The following is a 20,269-nucleotide window of genomic DNA, read 5'->3' as shown; positions in this document are numbered from 1 at the left end:
TCTCTCTCTCTCTCTCTCTCTCTCTCTCTCTCTCTCTCTTCTCCCCCCCTCTCTGTGTCTTCCTGTCTTTAAAGAGATGTATATCTATTTAAAAAAAAGAGTTGAATCTTAGAAATTTTGTAAAGTTTTCCTTTGAAGCTTGGGGATGGATGCATGTGTGTGTGTATGAAAAAGAGAGAGAGAGAGAGAGAGAGAGAGAGAGAGAGAGAGAGAGAGAGAGAGAGAGATTGATTTGCTTTCTCTGTTCAGAGTGGTACCTAGCTTTCTTAAATTGAGAAAATGAATATTGTCAGATATGTCATTTGTTCTTTAACTGAAGCTTCCTCCCCACCTCCCCCCACCTAACACTTTTAGTATAACATCTTTAGCAGGAAGAGGAATTGTTTACTATATTTCCTGTTCATTTCTAGTGGGACTGTTGAAGTCATTCAAGTATACTTATTTTATCTGTCAGTTTCCTGAGTATTTTCTGATCAAAGATCTATAAAGTGAAAGATTTTCTGGTCCTTTTCCTAAATCTAAGGTAGATTGAGGAGTTAAAATTCTATTGTAATACCAGGTATCTTATTGTTACTTGTATTATAGAAATCTTTTTTTCCTTTTTTCCCACTCAGAATGGGAAATTCTCCATTTTGCTCTAATACTTTTAAACTATATCAGTATTTGTAAAGCTCTTGCTAATAGCTAAAATGTCAACATTGAGGATTTATTTTTGTAATCATAAGATTTAACTTAGATTGTCTTCCATTATTAGAAACATATTGAAATGTGCCCCACCCTGAGTAAGATATTAGAAATTCATGGAAACACAAGATTTCATAGCATCTACAACAATTTTGCAAACTTTAAATGTGAACAGCATTGCTGATACTTATTAAGAGAAATTAACAAAAATGCTTCAGATTTTAAACAACTCAAGGTAGTTCATGTGTAAATAATATATCTATTAGTAGATCTTTTTAATAAACAGGGGTATAATTGTGCACTTTTTAAATATATTCCAACTTATGCTGCATTGAAATATGTAAAATTTCAGGGCTCCAAGTTTTGAAAAGTTTTATATATTTTTTTAAAATTAGCACTATAAGGCCATTTTCCTTTAACCTGTAGAGAAGCATCAAAGCGATTGTCTTCTCATCTATGTATTCTCCATATGTTTTGATTTGAAAGGAGAAAAGCATCTTTGGATTTTGGGAGTATTGGTAGCAGCCTAGGCTCAAGAGTGTATGGAGCCTGCTTAAAATGGCTAAATTTAATTAAATTTTCAGTGTGAGAATTTATAGCTCAGAAATTGGCAAATGCTTAACATATTGTTTTATTTATTATCTAGGTTTGGAAGAAGTGTTATAAATGTAGATCAAACTTTAAAATGTAATTGTGCCTTTTTCCCTCTGAAAGATGTTAGTAAATATTTACCAACATACCCCTGTCTGGGCTCCAATGGAAGAATATATAGTCTACCTCCTTCCCACAGAGTAGAGAGATGCTAAAAGTATCCTGAAAAACCATGGCGGATCAACTGCTTGTTAAGTATTTCTCTTTTATGCTTTTCTCTTCTTTCTTTCTTTCTTTCTTTTTTTCTTTCTTTCTTTCCTTTATTTTCTTTCTTCCTTCCTTCCTTCCTTCCTTCCTTCCTTCCTTCCTTCCTTCCTTCCTTCCTTCCTTCCTTCCTTCCTTCCTTCTTTCTTTCTTTCTTTCTTTCTTTCTTTCTTTCTTTCTTTCTTTCTTCTTTCTTTCTTCTTTCTTTCCTTCTTTCTTTCCTTCTTTCTTTCTTCTGAGGCAATTGGGATTAAGTGACTTGCCCAGGTCACACAGCTAGGAATCTTTTATCTTTTTCTTAGGAACATCAACTTTTTAGAAACTTGGGGACTAAATAAATATGTGATATATTTGTGCATCCTTGGGGAAAAGATTTTTATCTGGGGCTGATTGGTCAGTGTGGCTTCAGCCTTATGAGAGTGATGTCAGAGTCCAAACTTCATTATGGGACAGCTAACCTCATTCTTTACTCTGACCAAAGTCTGACACTCTCACTTCAGCCAGCTGTTACCCAAATATATGCCATTGGTGATAAACATGAGGCCGTATCATGAATAAAATGTAAACCCATCACCATTTCTTGGAAAAATGTTTTTATGCACCTGATGCTTTTCTAGACTGCTCAGAAGAGATGGGAGAGAAATAAACTGAAGAGACAAAAACATAACAGGAATATGACATTTTGCAAATGGTTCAAAGATTAGAGTGGGGTGAATAGAATTTAAATAAATATTTCAGATACCATAGACACTGATATACTGAAAATGAGACCTTAAGGGAGTCTGGGAATGATCAATTAACTATAATAATTGAGGTTCAAAATTCAGGACCTGAACATTTTTCAGTTATCTATAAAATATGAACATATAACAAGCTTTGCAGAACTACAATATGGTAATCATGTGACGCAAGCTCTCTTTCTATTGTCTCTTTGTTTATCTCTCTTCACCAAAATCTTAGTGGCAAACGATTTCTTAATTTTCCTTAATGATAATTGCATTCTTGTGACATTGAAGGAATAAGAAAAAGGAATTCTTTTCTGGATCGCTAATTGGAAAAGACTAATGAATTGGAAATGATGGGGACTTAAGGGGAAAATGTCTACTTCTTGCTAGAGTTTGTGATCTATAGGAGTGAATAATGGATACAGTTTCATTTAACTTAAGGATTTTAGGATAATTTCATTATCCTAGGATTTCAGGTGATTCTAGGGAAAGGTAAACTCCTATGGAAGAAATTATAGGGGAGGAGTCAGTTGAAAAGGGATTTTTAAGAACGAAATTTTAAGATTATATGGGGAAAATTTCTGATAAGGAGGAAAATGGAATTGCTGAAGAGACAAATATAAATTATAGAAGATTCACCCATCATTATAAATTTTGAAAGGATATGTTCAAAAGATGTAAACATGGGGAAGTAATGGAGTATGACAACAGAATAAGCATCAACATTGGCATGAGCTTAAAAAAGGATTAGGAATGCAAACAATTCAAAATGAACTGAAGCTGACAAGAGAAACTAAGAATCACCAAAAGGGATATTTTTTCTTTGTTTTTATTTTTTTGCTTCTTTAGCTTTATGGGGGGAAAGGAGAGGATCAAAGAAAGAAAAGATCTATGCTGAGGGTGGGATAATGATGGGATAATGGGGTGGGATAATGATACCTGACAACAGAGAGAAGGTAGAGCTGTTTTTTATTTAGTTTTTGTTTTCTAGAAGGAAGAGAGCAAAAATGACTAATAGGAAATTGATGTCTGAAATCAATTAGGTGATATTAAAAAGAGTACTCATCTACCTTGAACAATTTCCATTATCCGACCTAGATGAACTACATCCTTAGACAGTGAAAGAACTGAAACATGTAATTGCTGATCATGGTCAGTGAGAGCTCAAAATTATTGAGAAAGGAGAAATATTGCAGGATCAGAAATAAGCACCCATTCCAATTTTCTAAAGAAAAAAAGGAACAAAATGGCATTTAAAAGCAACAGATCAGAGAGCTTAACTTCTATAGAGTATGATGGTAGCATGACCTCTCCCAACACTTCCATAGTCACCTACCAATCAAGGAGTCTGGGGAAAATCCTGTTTTAATTTCTTTTCTCTGTTGATTTTATTTTTTCTTAAACTTTTTCCACTCAACCCCTTTTTGCCCACGAACTTTTTGCAAGTTTTTACAAAACCCTGCATAAATAGGTATATAAAATAGATATACAAATCAAACATTTACAGAAAATAAATCATAATTTCATGATCCCCCAAATTCAGTTACATGACCCCATATAGGATCATTACTTACAGTTTAAGAAGCTTTGTTGTAAGGGAAAAATTCTGTCTTCCATTATTTATATTCTTTACCTAACCAAAAATATACTTCCCAAGGCCTTTAGCAAGGCCTTACCTCTGGTAAGGCAGTTAGTGTAAACCTTGCCAGAAGAGTTGTTATATTGAGAATTAATTCACATGTCATACAAATGCTGAAATACAAAGGAGGAGCATTTAAGCAATTCAGACATACTATGTGAGTTGTTCCCTAATTTCAAATTGTTGTTTGTAAAGGCCTTTGACTACACTGAATTAGATTTTCAGTCATGTAGAGAAACATTAAATGAGAAGCAATACACAGAAGGCAGCACTTGAGCTAGACCTCAAAAGGAGAAAATAGAGATTAAATAAAAATGTGTTCTAACCATATGGAATGGAAAGTTGGAGAACAACTATGTGATAATAATTTTAAGGATTTAATATCTCTAATGTATCTTATCCCATGGAGTTGTCATGAGACCTGAATGATAAAATGCAGGCAAAGTCCTCTGCAATTTGTAGAACACTAGATAAATAAATAGATAATAGCTAGCATTTGTATAGCACTTCAAAATTCTTTAATGTTAACCATAAGGTAGATACTGTTATTATCCCTATTTTGTGGATGAGAAAATTGATGCCAGTTTCTAGTAATATTTTTCAAAATTATTGGAGCAGAGGCCAACTAAGAATCATCTATTACTTCAAGAGTTTAACTTATTACTAGATAAAGATTGAGACACTAGAATTATTATTAAAAATGCATGAAAAATAAATGATTTTTGTCATGTTGTTTTGGAAACAAAAGGGATATGAACATAGCAAGAAATTTATTTTTGTCAGAATATTTTGTAAAGAATACTTAGTTTTAATTTATAGCATTATAACTGTGTAAGTAAGAACTTCTATTTCAAGAACTATTTATTTGATTATATCGATACAGGTTTTATTACCTTGAACAAATCTTTTTAAACTCTGGACCAAAGTATTCTTTATCTATAAAATAGAACTTGGAAATTTTTCTTTAACATTCTTTACATCATATGGTTCTAACCTATGGCTGTTATTTTGCATCCAATTTATATTCCTTCTATCCCCCTACCTCTAGAAATAAAGGAGGAATGATAGTGGCTCCACCACGGACTAGCTGGGGAGATCTTGGGCAAACTGTTTAATCTCTCTAGCTACCAATTTTCTCATCTGTATAAACAGGGAATAGTACCAGATGATCTTCAGTGTTTCCTCTAGCTCTAAAAACAAAAGTATGGGAAGATAACCAGAAAGAATTTTAGAGTCAAAGTTCAAGTTGGCTACAAAGGGAGATAGAAGACTCTTTCTCAGTTGCCTGTTTAAGTTGATGTTTTAGCTATTCTAAGAGTGCTCCTGCTGTGAATAGATTTGGAACCCACAAGGGCACCAGGCTCTTTTGCTGTTGACACTCAAGGCATGAGGAAATTGTTACCTAATACCTTTTTATGTATTGAGATAGTGGATGAATTCCTTGGCTCTCCAATTCATTCTACATTGGCATAATCATTCCCAGTGCACAGAAAATGACAGTTTTCTTCTTGCTTTTAGGATAAAATAAAAGAACAGTAAACCAGGCATTTAAGGATCTTCATAATTGAGCTTCATTTCATAGCACTCTCCTTTACATGCATTCCCAGACAAATTGAATTACTAGATAGTTGTGCTCCAACTTCTGTGCATGCTTCCCATTCCACATGCTTGGAACATATTTCTATTTCATCTCCATTTTCTGTAATTCTTTTCTTTCCTTAAGGCATATCTCATATACTGCCTGCTCCATTAAGATGTGCTTAATCCTCTAATTAGAAGGGATATTTCTTTTTTGTCCCATTTTAGTTTATCTTACATTTATTTATATATATGCAATAAATTATAAATTTCTTGAGGGTTTGAAGTTCTTCACATTTATATGTTAGTGCCTAGAATATTACTGTGTACATAATAGGTACTTAATGTTTATTAAATTTATATTGGCAAACGCATTGTAATTTTTATTGGATCTTGTTATTGTTTGTGCTTGTTTGTTTTTTTTTAAATATTTGTTTATTATGGCTTTAATTTCTATTTTTTGTTCTTGAAGAGGACTAATAACATCAGGAGGGTGATGACTTGCAAGTGAATTATATTTTAAGTGAGGCAGAACTGAGTAAAGTCGTCAACTTCACTCTTTCCTCCAGAGTCATCAGGGTCCAGTGGTAGCACATAAGTCTGGACAACTCATTGGACCTATGATTTAATAGCTCAGAAAACTCCTGGTAAGAACATTCCCTCTATCAATGGAAATATCCAACAGCTTCATGACATAAAAATATTTAGAGAATTGCTGAGGGTCTTTGAGAAGTGCCTTAAATCACATAGCAAATGTATGTCAGAGATGGTACTTGAACTTGGGTCTAACTCTGAGGTCCTTACTGACCACTTAATTAGAATGTATTTCTTGTTTTAAATTATCAAACATGTAACCAGCCTTTCAAGGCTGGAATTTTGTTTTCTTTTTGTCACTACATATTCAAAGGGAGCCTTCTAAAAAAATAAGGATTAGAGTTAGTGTTAATGGTGAAGGAGAAAGAAACAGTGGTTCTGAATCTTCTAAAGAGTCACATTGAAAGATTTTAGAAATTGTAGAAGTGTAAAAGATGGCTTCTCAGCGTGTTCCTGATTGTCAATTTGTTTCCTTAAAGAGGGATGAGGAAACTTTTTTTCTGCCAAGGACCATTTAGATATTTTTAACATCATTTTTAGGCCATACAAAATTATCACTTTATAGAACTCAAGCAGTGGGAGGGTGCAGCTCATCATCACCTGCAGTTTATTATACAAATAATTTTGTTGGCTTTACTCTGGCACTAAAGAATTCTGAGACTTTCTTTTTGGTGACTTTGGGATCTCTTTCTTGGTTTTAGTGAGATCTTATCTTGCTTGCTTCAGAATAGTTCATTCATTCTTGTGCATTTTCTGGTATATTCTAATCTATAAAATTTCTCCAATTTATTTTTGTTGTTTCACTTAGATAAATGGGTTTACTTGTTTCAAATAGTCTTGTGTAAACAACATTTGGTGAATGGAATTAATTACAGAATATAAGCCAAAAACTAGTGACTAGGGAAATGGCTTTTGTTTTGAACCCAACCCATAACCAGAGTTCAGAAATATTTAAGGGATACAGATAGATGTAATTCTTATAGAATAGTTTTGTTGGAGATAGACAAAGGAATAAACAATGTTCAGACATAGTCCTTTTTCAAATTTCCCACACCAAACTCCAGAGATACCTATCCAAACTACTGTGAATCAGTGAGCCATATTTAGACAACCCATATGGACATACATTGTACATGGGCATGCACATTCCTTACAAATACATGAACAAATATATTTCTATCAGGAAGCAGTCCATATGGTGTATGCAATTCAGGTTAATTTAGTTAACTATATTTCATCTCTTTTCTTTCTCCCCATTTTCTCTTTTCCTTATATTCTTGAAGCCATGTTCACATAAATTTTTGTCCTTCATGTGTGAAAGGCAACAGTGATTATCAATTTAAATTGTTTCAGTTGTGCTTATGTTGCCAACATTTCATATTTGATATTTTGCCATCTCGATGGGACAGATTACCTAAAAGCATATATTAAATACAAATGAGAAAAAAATCCTTTGTAAAAATTTACATCCTTACTAAAATATTAATCTCTATAATCCTTTCACAGAGTCACATGATAAGGTACACATTCAAGCTGTGCATTGCATTATAACTTTCTTAAGTAATGATGTGGTTGAGTTATTTTTACAAATGACAGGGAGGAGGAAGCTATATTGTTCTTGCAACTCTGATTGTCCCTGCTTTGTTCTTTAGGAACAGCCTATACAGAAGTCATCCCACAGCTCTGTCCTCTAATTCCTGTCCTAGAGACAGGAAGATCTTTGAATCCCTCAAACAAAAGTTCTTTAAAGCCCTCATTAAATAATAGGGGGCATTCAGCATTATTGTGTTTGTATCATTCCAACATCATGGTCAGGCTGCTCTTTCATTGTGATGTCTAGCAGACCCAATAAACATGCCTTGTTCATACCATATGTAACCACAGTTGAATAGGGCAAATAATGTTCATCTCTCTGCTATTTCACTATTAGCTAAGTATAAGCAAAGAATTCATATTGGAAATTTGTGGAATTTGAGGCTTGTGTCCTAGGAAACATTATATTTTTTCTCAGAGAATTTGATAGGATCAAGTTTCTTGCTGTTACATTAGGGGAGGCAGGACAATTGCTAGGTAGGGTCAGGAAGGTAGAAAGAAGCTGTAGTCAATAGCTCAGATGAGGGCACAACTCTCACATTCTAAGGCTGCTTACTGTAGGCAGCATATGAAAAGGAGAAGAGAAACAGCTCATAGATTGTTCAGCATCGGTTCATGTAAATCTTTCCAGGCCTTTCTAAAATCATCTTGTTCATCATTTTTAATAAAACCATAATATTTCATTACCTTCATATATCACAGCTTGTTCAAGATCATTATTTTGTGGTTAGATTCCTGTATAGGAATGAAGGGGTAATATTTTTGGCAGAGTGGTGAACTTTGGAAGCCTGGTATTCCTTTGTGACTTTCTGTATTTGTTGTGTTTTATGTTTTAACCAAACTGGATGACTGTTTCCTGACTTCATCAGCCTGTTCTACTTCTGCATTTTCACAAGTTAACCTGCATGCCTGGAATGTACTCCATTATCATTTCCACCTTCTCCCTCTTCCTTCAAGATTCAGCTTAGCTGTTTCCACTTCCATTAAGTTTTCTTGGTTCCAGAACTGATTATATACCTCATGCTTTCTCAGAGTACTTTTTTCCTGATCTCCACCCTTTTTCTTGCCCTCATTAAGTTTTGTATTTATATTTCCAGTATTCATCACAGGGTCTTGTGTATAATTGGCATTTATGACTCTATTGAGTTTGATTGAATTTGTGTTTCTCTGTGTAGTGTATTATTATGATGAGCTATGCAGAGTCCTAGATAAGGACTTTGCTACAAAAATTCTCAAAAACTGAATAGTGATAATATAATTTCATAAGGGCATTGACACTATATTAGTCAAGCTATTACTCAACAATCATTTATTAAGTAGCTACTATATTCCAGGCATCCTTGACTATTCCTGAGACCTTCCTTTTCTTGGTGTGGTTGTATAGAAGGTTGTAAGATTATCATATCCCTCACTTCAGGCAGAACTGGAATGGAGCTGGAAACTCCAGTGCCTGGCAAAAAGTAAACATTTAATTAATATATCTTGATTGACAGAGCAAGAAACATTTTCTTGGCTAATATTTCTTATTTATACTGTTGGATCAAGTGTTTTCAGTCATAAAAACATACAGAAGAATTTAATTAGTAAAGAAGGTGAATAGCAAACTCATTCTTTGTTCTTCATTAAAAAAATTAAAAATATATTGTTTAAAGTATATAGATGACAGATATTACCTTTTCATTAAACGTGAGGTGGTATAGAAGATAATGATCCTTGGAATCAGGAACACTTGAGTTAACATCTTGTTTCTAACTCAGCTTTTGATACCAAATCCCTTAAACTCTTGCTGGTGAAAAATTGCTAGGAAATTCTTACAGATAAGTTATCGATTAGTTACCATTTGCATTGGTGAAGGAAGTCACCCACATTGGAAAATCACCAGTCTGGAACAGAATAATTTGTAAATATGTCTTTCCAGTTTATCTTTTAAAATTCATGGACCTGTATAATTGAAACTGTAATTATCAGAACCCTATATTTCTATGCTTAAGTTAAGGCAAAAACCATAAAATGACTTCTTTAAATATCTGAGAATCCAATAGATAAATTCTTTCACACTAGTACTTTGACCTAGGATACTTCAGCATGAAGCCTTATATAGATATACATTGTTTAAATACTTATTACATGTTCAGTATTACATTGTGGGAACTAAAAAACAACTTGAAGTATAGCTTCAGGAATAACTTAGAAAATAATGAGAATATCATATGATAAATGTATATGATCAAATGGTAAATGATATAGTATAAATGTTAGTAAAGTACTTTTTAGAAAGAAGATATCATTGAAATTAATGTTTTAGTTACTCAGCAAGTTATAGACCTTGTATAAATAAGACTATAGATAGGAAAATGGCTCTTTTTTCCAAGACTTGCCCTTGTCTACACTCTTGAATGAACTGTTTCAAACAATCTTCATCTTATCTCTCACATTTGTCTTAGGTCTTGTTTTCTTCTGAGTTTATTCAATTTCTTCCTTCTCCCTGAAGTTTGTCCTTCACTTTTCTCCACCAAATCAGTAATTCACTCAACAGAGAACTTATTTTGTGCCAAACATTGTATTTAGTGCTGGGATACAAAGAAAAAAGTGAAATAGTTCTTGCCCTTAAGGCCAGAACTGAACTGAGTAACAGGCATACTGACTGTATGACTGAACAAGTCACTTATCTCTCATTATTCTAGTCAAACTATATGAAATGTAAGTTGTACTTATTAAGTGATTATGTGCCAGGCACTGTGCCAAGTGCTGGAAATACCAAGGCAGGGAAGTAAAAAAAATTCCTTCCTTCAAAGATTTTCCATTCTAATGGAAGACAACTCTGACTAGAAATCTTAGATTGTATTAGGAAGCATGTCGATGACTTAGTGAATTGATTTGTGATAGTCACTGCTTTTTCTAGATCACATTGGTAATACTGTGTTCAGTTCTGGCCTATATGTTTAGGGAGGATATTAATAAGCTAACAAATGTTTGTATTTGGATAACTGAGATGGTGAAGGACATTGAAATAATGCTATCTAAGAATTCATCCAAGAAACTGGGGAAATTCAACTTGAATAAGAGAAAACTTGAGAGGGAAATTCTACTTATCTTCAGGTGTTTGAAGCCTGTCACATGGAGTTCCTTTAGAAAGCAAAACTAGAAGAAATAGAAGTTACAAGAAGTCAAATTTACAAATGGAATCAGAAAAATCTTCCTAATTAGAGCTGTTTTAAAGTAGAATGATCAGCCTAGGAAAGTGGTAGATTTCCTTTCTCTGGAGGGATGAACTATCACTTATCTGGTATAGTGAAGAGGAGTTTCTGGTTCAAGTACAGATTGAGCCAAATGTTTCCTAAATTCCTCAGATTCTGTGATTCTATTTAGCATATTGATCATATGTGCCAATCTACTATTTCACCAGTGTGAGTCCTCTGCCTAGGCAGACTGCTACCTTGCCAGCCAAATTTACATCCTTGTATTACTGTAGCCAAAAATCATTCATTATCTGGTGATCAGCTTTCTGGTAATGAGTCTCTTTAAATTTAGCCTGGCTTGTTCTTTGACCTCAGACAATGTATTATTGGGCCCAATCTGTCAAAGTCCTTTTAGCTTCAAGTGATTTGCCAAAGCTCATACTCAGTTGGCAAAATTCTCAATAACTGAGAATCAACTCCATCTTACAAGAAGGTATTGAGATAGAACTTTTTAAAAAGCATCATTAACAGGTATATGCCTTATTTTCTCTTCTTTCAAATTCCATGTGCCTAACAAATAATGTCTTTTGTCAAAAATTCAGATTATATCACTCAATTGTTCAAAAATTTTCAATTTCTTTCCCTTGGTTTATGAAATACTTTCTAAATGGACATTTGGGTCTTTACTATTTGACTACAATCTAACATTTTAGCCTTAACTTATATGACTACCCTTCAAATACTCAAGGCTCTAACTAAAGTACATAGCTTTCTATCCTTACTCCACCCTCTAGCACCTGCATTTTTTGGCCTTTGGTCCTTCCTCATGTTTTTATTTTTATATTGAAATGTTTTTTCTTCCGTTACTGCTTTTTGACATTCCAGTAATCTTCTAACACTTAGTTCAATTTTAATTTCTTTGATGAAATATTCCCTCATTCTTTCATTAAAATTGTCATTCCTTTATTGCATTCCATTGCATCTCTGTATGTTTTCAGCTCTTATAGCTCAAACTAAGTGAGGATTATCAAAAAAGCATGTATTTCTTTTTAGAATTATAAAATGAAATATTTTCCTTTCTTTTGCATATCATTTTCATCCTTTCATAAATTTGTTATAATTCTGTAGAATGTAAGCTCCTCAAGGGCAGTGACTACCATATGTTTATCTTTGTCTGTCTGATATCTAGCAGAAGTTAGAAAAAAAACTTGTTGAATTAATTTTATTATATTAAACTTTTGTTTTTCCTGACATTGGAAATTATATTCTCAAAACTTTGGAACCTTCCGAGACATCTACACTGCCTCCAGAATTTGATGTTGATACTTCTATCATTCTCCATGAGCTGATCTTTTGTGTACTTATATATCCCTTCTAAATGGAAAACCAGCCCATTATTTTTGCCAAGAAATCCTCTACCCCTATATGGGGTCATGAAGGGTCATATACAAGTGATCAACAAAAACAAAATATTTAGTATCATGGATAGTTGTTGTTTAGTTATTCAGGCATATTGGATTCTTCATCACCCCCTTTGACCTTTTCTTGACCAAGCCACTAGAGTGATTTGCCTTTTTCTTTTGTAGCTCATTTTACCTAACAAACAAGTGAAGTGACTTACCTAGAGTCACACAGTAAGTATTTAAGATTGGATTTGAACTCAGGTCCTCTTGATTCCAAGGCTGACACTCTCTCCAGTGGGTCACCTAGCTACTCCTAGAAAGTGAAGTGTTGAAATTGTGTCTTGTTCTAATTGTATTGACCACTCCCTCCCCTTTTAGTAAGCATAGAAAGTTTATAGAAAGTATAAGAGAACTAAAGAAAGAAGATTGCAATGAGGTCCCTGGAAGTAATATACAAACCACCCTAAAGGTCAAAAGAGATAATTTACAAATGTGTCATATATTAACCAAAATCTACATCCTAGAGATATGTACTAAATCAGGGGAAATCTTTTTGGCATTGCTTCTCAAGGGTTGTGATTCTATGATATGAAAATTCAAGACAAAATTCATACCTCCATAGCTCCAATTTACTAGAATATCAGAAAGGTGATGATAGCTTTAAGATGATTTAGATATGCTAAGGAATCACCCTAAACTTCTGCCCACTTAGCACTCTTCTACTTTTTTTACTGAGTCCATATTGCGGAGTTCTCATAACTCTGGTTCATGGTTACATGAGTGATATTCTCACCCTCTCCCCATTCTTCCCCATGCTGTTTTCCTTAAATTTCCAACAGTTTAATATATATAGACAGTTTTGCTTTTAAATGTAATATTTTGAATTCTCTCTTTTCTTTTGGATTTGGCATCTCTTCTTTCCCTGGTACACAGCCCTCCTCCATGATAGAATGCTCTACACAGTGCTTTATTCATCAGATTTTCTTCAGTGTCCAAAACTGTTGTTTCTCTATGCCATCCTGCTCTGGGAAAATGATGTTTTTCTTGGATATCCTAATTAGGATCTGGTCTAATCCTAATTAGGTCTGGTGCATTCTCAAGATTTATTTGGACATATTATGGAGTACTCTAATCCTACAATTTCACTGTACTTCTTCCTGCTACTATGTCATCTTGGCTCTACCTCCATTAAGATTCAAATTTTGAGCTAATATGGTTCAAATGAAAGAATACTACTATTGTGAGTCCTACTTTTTTCCCCTACTAGTTCACTTGTATATTCTCTTATCAAGTAATGGCTATAAACATAGACCTCCTGTTAAACACTGGATGGGGAAACTAATTCAAAAAATGGAACTGAACTCAATAAAGCTTCAGTTGGGCAAAAAATGTCATGATCTCAATAATTTTATAGAATATCTGAAGCAAGAAGATGAGAAAAGTGACTCAAAGCTTTGGATAAAATAGCCTAGAATTTTCTTTCAGCCCACTAATTTTAAACCAAAAAAAAATTTGTTGATATTATAGTGAAAATTTAGTTATAATATTTTAATAATGTAAAGCCACTTGGTTGACGGGGCAGCTGAATTAACCTATAGTGAATAAAGTTGGATTTGGAATCAGGAAAACATTTTTCTGAGTTCAAATCTAGCCGCAGACACTAATTTATTAATTGTGTAATTCTGGGCAAGTCACTTAACTCTGTTTGCCTTAATTCCTCATTTGTTTAATGAGCTGGAGAAGGAAATGGCAAATGACTCCAGCAGCTCTGCCAAGAAAACCCCAAATGGGGTCATGAAGAGTTGGACAAGACTGAAAAATGACTGAACAAAAATGTTGGTTGAAAGAAATTTTATTCAAGGTGCACTTTTATAGATAATTTCATTGTCATACTAGAGATCTTAAGTCATCCAAATTTATGGATCTCAAATAAAGTCCTCCTTAAAACTGGATTTAATCTACTCTAATAGGTAAATGAGCCTACCTGATGTTGTATATTGCTAATCTTGGAAAAATCAATACTGTGGACTATCCCAAGGTTAATGGAGATGTAAGATCAGTATTGGTAGACTATAGCTTATTGTCAATATTCATCTGCATTCAGGAAGTAGGGAAAGGGATACAAGTAGGAAATCTCTGAGTGGTAAAGGAGGTAGATTCATCATATAGTAATTCAATTAAATAATTTTATTTAAATCCAACAAACTTTTATCAGATACCTACTCTGTCCTAGGATTATACCTGACACTTGGGTAAGAAAAACAAAACATTACAATTCATAATCTCTTTACAGGCTTGTGAAGAGTAAAGAAATTAATAGTGAGGGATAACAGACTGGCAGCTGAGGTTCTATGTTGAGACCTATAAAAAGCAAAAGGACCTAGAGCAGGAGTTCTTAATATAAAATTAATGGTCTCTCAAAATTTTAGGGGGTTTCTGAATTTGCATGGGAAAAGATTTTTATTTAAATATAATTGGTTTTCTTTAAAATACTATGTATTATTTTAGTCACTTAAAAACATCATTCTAAGAATGGATCTACTTCAGTAGATGGCCAAAAGAATCCATGGCACCCTTTAGTTAGAGAAAGTCCTATAGCATGTTGGGTATATCTGTTGTGGAGATCTATAAGAAAACATGAATAAAAATCACACAGGAGCAGAAGGCATAGATAATTGCTATCTGCATCATTGGAGAATATTGGAATGAATGAGATCAAAAGTCCATTGACATATTCAAATATATGAATAAGCAATATCAATATAACTTATTTTGCAAAAGATCAGAAGAAATCTATTATAACATAAATGGTATTTACAAACTGAAAAATCTCACTTTAGGATATGTCAGGGAAATATTTTGTGGATCAGTAAAACTATAGATACTGCTAGCTCATTTCCTAGATGTAGTACTTAACTACCCTGTGAGAGTACTACATCTCATGAAGTTAACGTGTTCCAAGGTCATAAAAATTATAAAGGTCAGAACAAGGATTTGAACCCAAATCTTCTGACTCTAGAGACAATCTTTCCCTTGTGCCATGATGTTTCCTTAAGAATAGTTCCAAGTGCTTTCTTTCTTCATATCAATGCTGATGTAGGTTTCTTTTTTAAAAGTGTGTGTGTGTATGCTACCTTCACATTATAAATTAAAAAATCAAGGCCCAAAGTAGTAAACTTTTTTACCCAGAGTATCCAGCTAGCAAGTGTTTGAGTTGGACTTTATATCAGGTCTTCCAGCTCCAAGACCGGTGACCTTTCCAGTACATGCACTGGATGGATGTCAATTTCATTGTCATACTGCTCAAGTATGACTCAAGTACCCTTTATTGATCACATGTTCAGCTTATGTCTAACCAGTTACTTTTAAAAATATTTTCTTCTATTTAATGGTAAATGCCAATTTGGAAACTCAATTAGTTTAGAAAGAATGCAGTAGTAGACTGTAAACATTGAACCATAATTTTGCAATTGCATATAATCTTAAAATCCAAAGGAAAAATGAAACTCATTTAAATTTATCTAGAGATATTCAACATTAAAATTTGATATGGACCAATCAGTTACATATACATATACATACATACATTTATACATACATACATATATACATATGTATTATAGTGAATACTAAACACTTTTCATTTGTAGATACTCAAGAAAATGGAGAGAGAGAGACTGATATACAATAGGTAATAATTGGCAATCAAATGGCCCAGTAGATAAAGTACTGGGCCTGGAGTCAGGAAGACAGGTTCAAATCTGACCTCACATGCATGCATTGACTATGTGATCCTGCGTAAGTCACTTAACTCTGTTTGCCTTAATTTCCTCATCTATATATAAGCTGAAGAAGGAAATAGCAATCCACTCTACTATTTTTGCCAAGAAAACCACACATGGGGCCATGAACAGTCAAACATGACTAAACAGCAAATGTCATAATTTAATTTTTTTTTCCTTTCCTCAAAGCAAATATGCTAGGAATTATGGGTTTAAAAGTCAAGTCAGACTTGGAGGGGGGTGGATCCAAGATGTCAAAGAGCAGACATGACTTTTTGTGACCTCCTCTGACCTCTCAAATCTACAGTAGATTAAGTCAAAGAATCCACAAATATTTGGAGGACAACACATTTCCAGAAGAAGATACCTTGAAAGAACTTTAGAACAGGTCTGTTTCAAATGGTCAGGGGGACAGTCTGCCAAGCCCAGACCATGGCACAGGGAGACCAGGGCAAGGAGTTGGGATGGGGAGTCAAAACATTGCAGTTTCCACACACCTGGGAATCCTCTGTGAGCTTCTTAAGCTATTACTACACTGGTTGCAAGCAGGTGGTTAGGCAGATTTGCTACAAAAGGCAAATTTTAAATCACCAAGCCCCAGAAGAATGTGGGTCCTTGGCTTGCTTACCCAGCACTGAAAGTCAATCAGCAGAACTGCCCAAGCGCAAATTAAAGCAGCTGTCACTCCTTTTTGTTAAGAGCAAAACTCAAACCTTTAGAAAAAGAGTAAAAATAAACAAAAAAAACTCTCACCATAATCAGCTTTTATGGAGAGAGAAAAGAACAGACCCCAAATCCTGAAATTCCTAAAGGCAAATCAACTCCAGATGAAGCCCCAAAGGGAGATGTGAGCTGGTCCCCATTTCACAAAGCTTTATTGGAAGATTTCATAAAGGATCTTAAAAGAGAGGGAAAAAATGGGGAAAAGAAATGAGATTTTGCAAGAAGGGGTTGGAAAAGCATATACCTCCCTACAAAATAGATTTGATGAAATGGAAAAGGCATATAACACCTTACAAAATAGATATAAACAGATATCAATTCATTGAAAAACAAAAATTTGTGAAATGGAAAAAAATGCAATGAACAAAACAATTCAATTGTTCAAATACAAAAGGAGCTAAAAATATAACCAAAGAAAATAATACACTAAAAATTAGAATTGAACAAATGGAAGTGAATGACTCAATAAGATTTTAAAAATCAGTCAAATAAAAACAAAAAAATGAAAAAAAAGAAGAAAATATGAAATACCTCCTAAGAAAAACAATAACCTGGAAAAAAGATATAGAAGAGACATTCTAAGAATTATTGGACTTCCTGAAAGCCATGATTAAAAAAAGAATCTAAACATTATCTTACAGAAAATTATAAAGGAAAACTTCCTTGATGTTTTAGAATTAGAAGATAAAATAGCCATTGAAAGAATTCACCAATCACCTCCTGAAAGAGACCCCAAAATTAAAACCCCAAGGAATATTGTGGCTAAATTTCAGAACTATTGCACCAAAAAAAAAAAAAAGATATTTCAAGTAGCTCGAAAAAAAATTTAAATGCTGAGGAGCCACAATTAAGATTACCTAAGGCCTAGCAGCTTCTACCTTAAATGACCGAAGGGCCTGGAATCTGATATTCTAAAAGGCAAAGGAACTTGGATTATAACCAAGAATAAGTTATCCAACTAAAATGAGCATTATCTTTCAGGGAAGCAGATGGACATTCAATGATATAGATGAATTTCATGTATTTCTAATGAAAAGACCAGAACTGAACAAAACATTTGATCTCCAAACACAGAAGTCAAGAGAAATATACAAAGGTAAAAAGGAAAGAACTGTTGAAGACCATATTTCTGTGTGAATATATTTAGAGAGTGCAGGTATAATTTGATTTTATTATGACAATATGAAAAATCAACTAGAGGTAGAAAGGAGATCTTACTGGAGAAAGAGGAAAAATGAGGTAAAATAAGGGAAATTATATCTCACAAAGAGGCAAAGAAAATCTATTATAATTGAGGGAAAGAAGGAAGGATGATGAATATTGTGTGAATTTTACTCTTGTCAGATTTGTCTCAAAGACAGAATACCAGACATATTTGGTTTCACAGAGAAATTTGTCTCACCTTGTAGGAATTTGGGAGGGGAAAGGAGAAAAGAAAGGAAAAAACTAATAGAAGGGAAAATAGAAATATTAGGGAAAAGGTATATAAAAAAAAGGGTTGGGGCTCTAAAGGGGGAAGATTATTTGAGGGAGGTGGTCATCAAAAGCAAAATACTGGGAAGGAGGGAAAGGGAAAAGAAAAGAGAAAAGCATAATTTACAATAAATAAGATGGCACGAAATACAGAATTAGTTATTTTAACTGTGAAAGTAAATGGAATGAACTCTCCTTACCATGGAAGTAGATAGAAGACTGGATTAAAAACCAGAATCCTACAATATGTTGTTTACAAGAAACATTTAAAGCAGAGTAAATTATTTTGCTCAACTATATGCCAATAAATTTGATAATCTAAATCAAATGGAGGAATATCAAAAAAAACAAAAAAAACAAAACTATAGATTGCCCAGATTAACAGAAGAAGAAGTAAATTACTTAAACTGTCCCATTTTAGAAAATGAAATAGAATAAGCTATTAATCAACTCCCTAAGGAAAAAAAAAACTCTCCAGGGCCAGAGAAATTTACATGTGAATTCTACCAAATATTTAAAGAACAATTAATTCCAATACTACATAAAGTATTTGAAAAAATAGGTAAAGAAGGCATTCTATGAAATTCCTTTTATGACACATATATGGTGCTGATAGCTAAACCAGGTAGGGTGAAACAGGAGAAAGAAAATTATAGACCAATTTCCCTAATGAATATTGATGCAAAAATGTTAAATAAAATTTTAACAATGAGATTACAGAAAGTCATTCCCAGGATAATACACTATGGTTAAGTAGGATTTATATCAGGAATGCAGGGCTGGTTCAATATTAGGAAAACTATTAGCATAATTGATATTATCAATAACCAAATGAACAAAAATCATATGATTATGTCAATTGATGTAGAAAAAGTATTTGATAAAATCCAACACCCATTTCTATTAAAAATACTAGAGAGTATAAGAATAAATGGACTTTTCCTTAAAATCATCAGTAGCATTTATTTAAAACCATCATATGTAATGGGGACAAACAGAACCATTCCCAATAAGATCAGGAGTGAAACAATATTTCCCACTATTACTAGTACTATTCAATATTGTATTATAAATATTAGTTTTGGCAATAAGAGAAGAAAAAGAGATTAAAGGAATTAGTGTAGGTAATGAAGAAACCAAATTATCACTCTTTGCAGATGATATGATGGTATACTTAGAGAACCCTAGGGAATCAACTAAAAAGCTAGTAGATACAATATACAACTTTAGCAGTTGCAGGATACAAAATAAATCCACATAAATCATCAGCATTTTTATATATTACCAACAAATTGCAGCACCAAGAGATACAAAAAAATTCCATTCAAAATCACTGTTGATAGTATAAAATATTTGGGATTCTATCTGCCAAGGGAAAGTTAGGAACTATATGAACACAACTACAAAACACTTTGCACACAAATAAAGTCATATCTAATTGATCATTTGGAAAAATAACAAGTGTTCTTGGGTAGGCTGAGCAAATATAATAAAAATGACAACATTATATGCATTTATCTACTTATTTAGTGCCATACCAATCATCCTCCCAAGAAATTATTTTACAATTTTATCAAAAGTAGTAACAAAGTTCATCTGGAAGAACAAAGGGTCAAAATTTTCAAGGGAATTAATGAAAAAAAATGCCAGTGAATATGGTCTAGCTGTGCCAAATCTAAAAGTATATTATAAAGCAGCAGTCATTAAAACCATTACTAGCTAAGAAATGGAGTAGTTGATCAGTGGAATAGGTTAGGATCACAGGACAAAATAGTCAATAGCAATAGCAATCTAGTGTTTGACAAACCCAAAGACCACAGCTTTTGGGATAAGAAGTTACTATTGGACAAAAACTACTGGGAAAATTGGAAACTAGTATGGAAGAAACTAGGCATTGATCCACACCTAACACCACATACCAAGATAAGGTCAAAATGGATTCATGATTTAGACATAAAGATGATATTATAAGCAAATTAGAGGAACATAGGATAATTTACCTCTCAGATCTGTGGAGAAAGAAGGAATTTTTGTCCAAAGA

Source organism: Antechinus flavipes, chromosome 2 (assembly GCF_016432865.1).
Source record: "Antechinus flavipes isolate AdamAnt ecotype Samford, QLD, Australia chromosome 2, AdamAnt_v2, whole genome shotgun sequence".
Lineage (NCBI taxonomy): Eukaryota > Metazoa > Chordata > Mammalia > Dasyuromorphia > Dasyuridae > Antechinus > Antechinus flavipes.
This window is presented reverse-complemented; position numbering follows the sequence as displayed.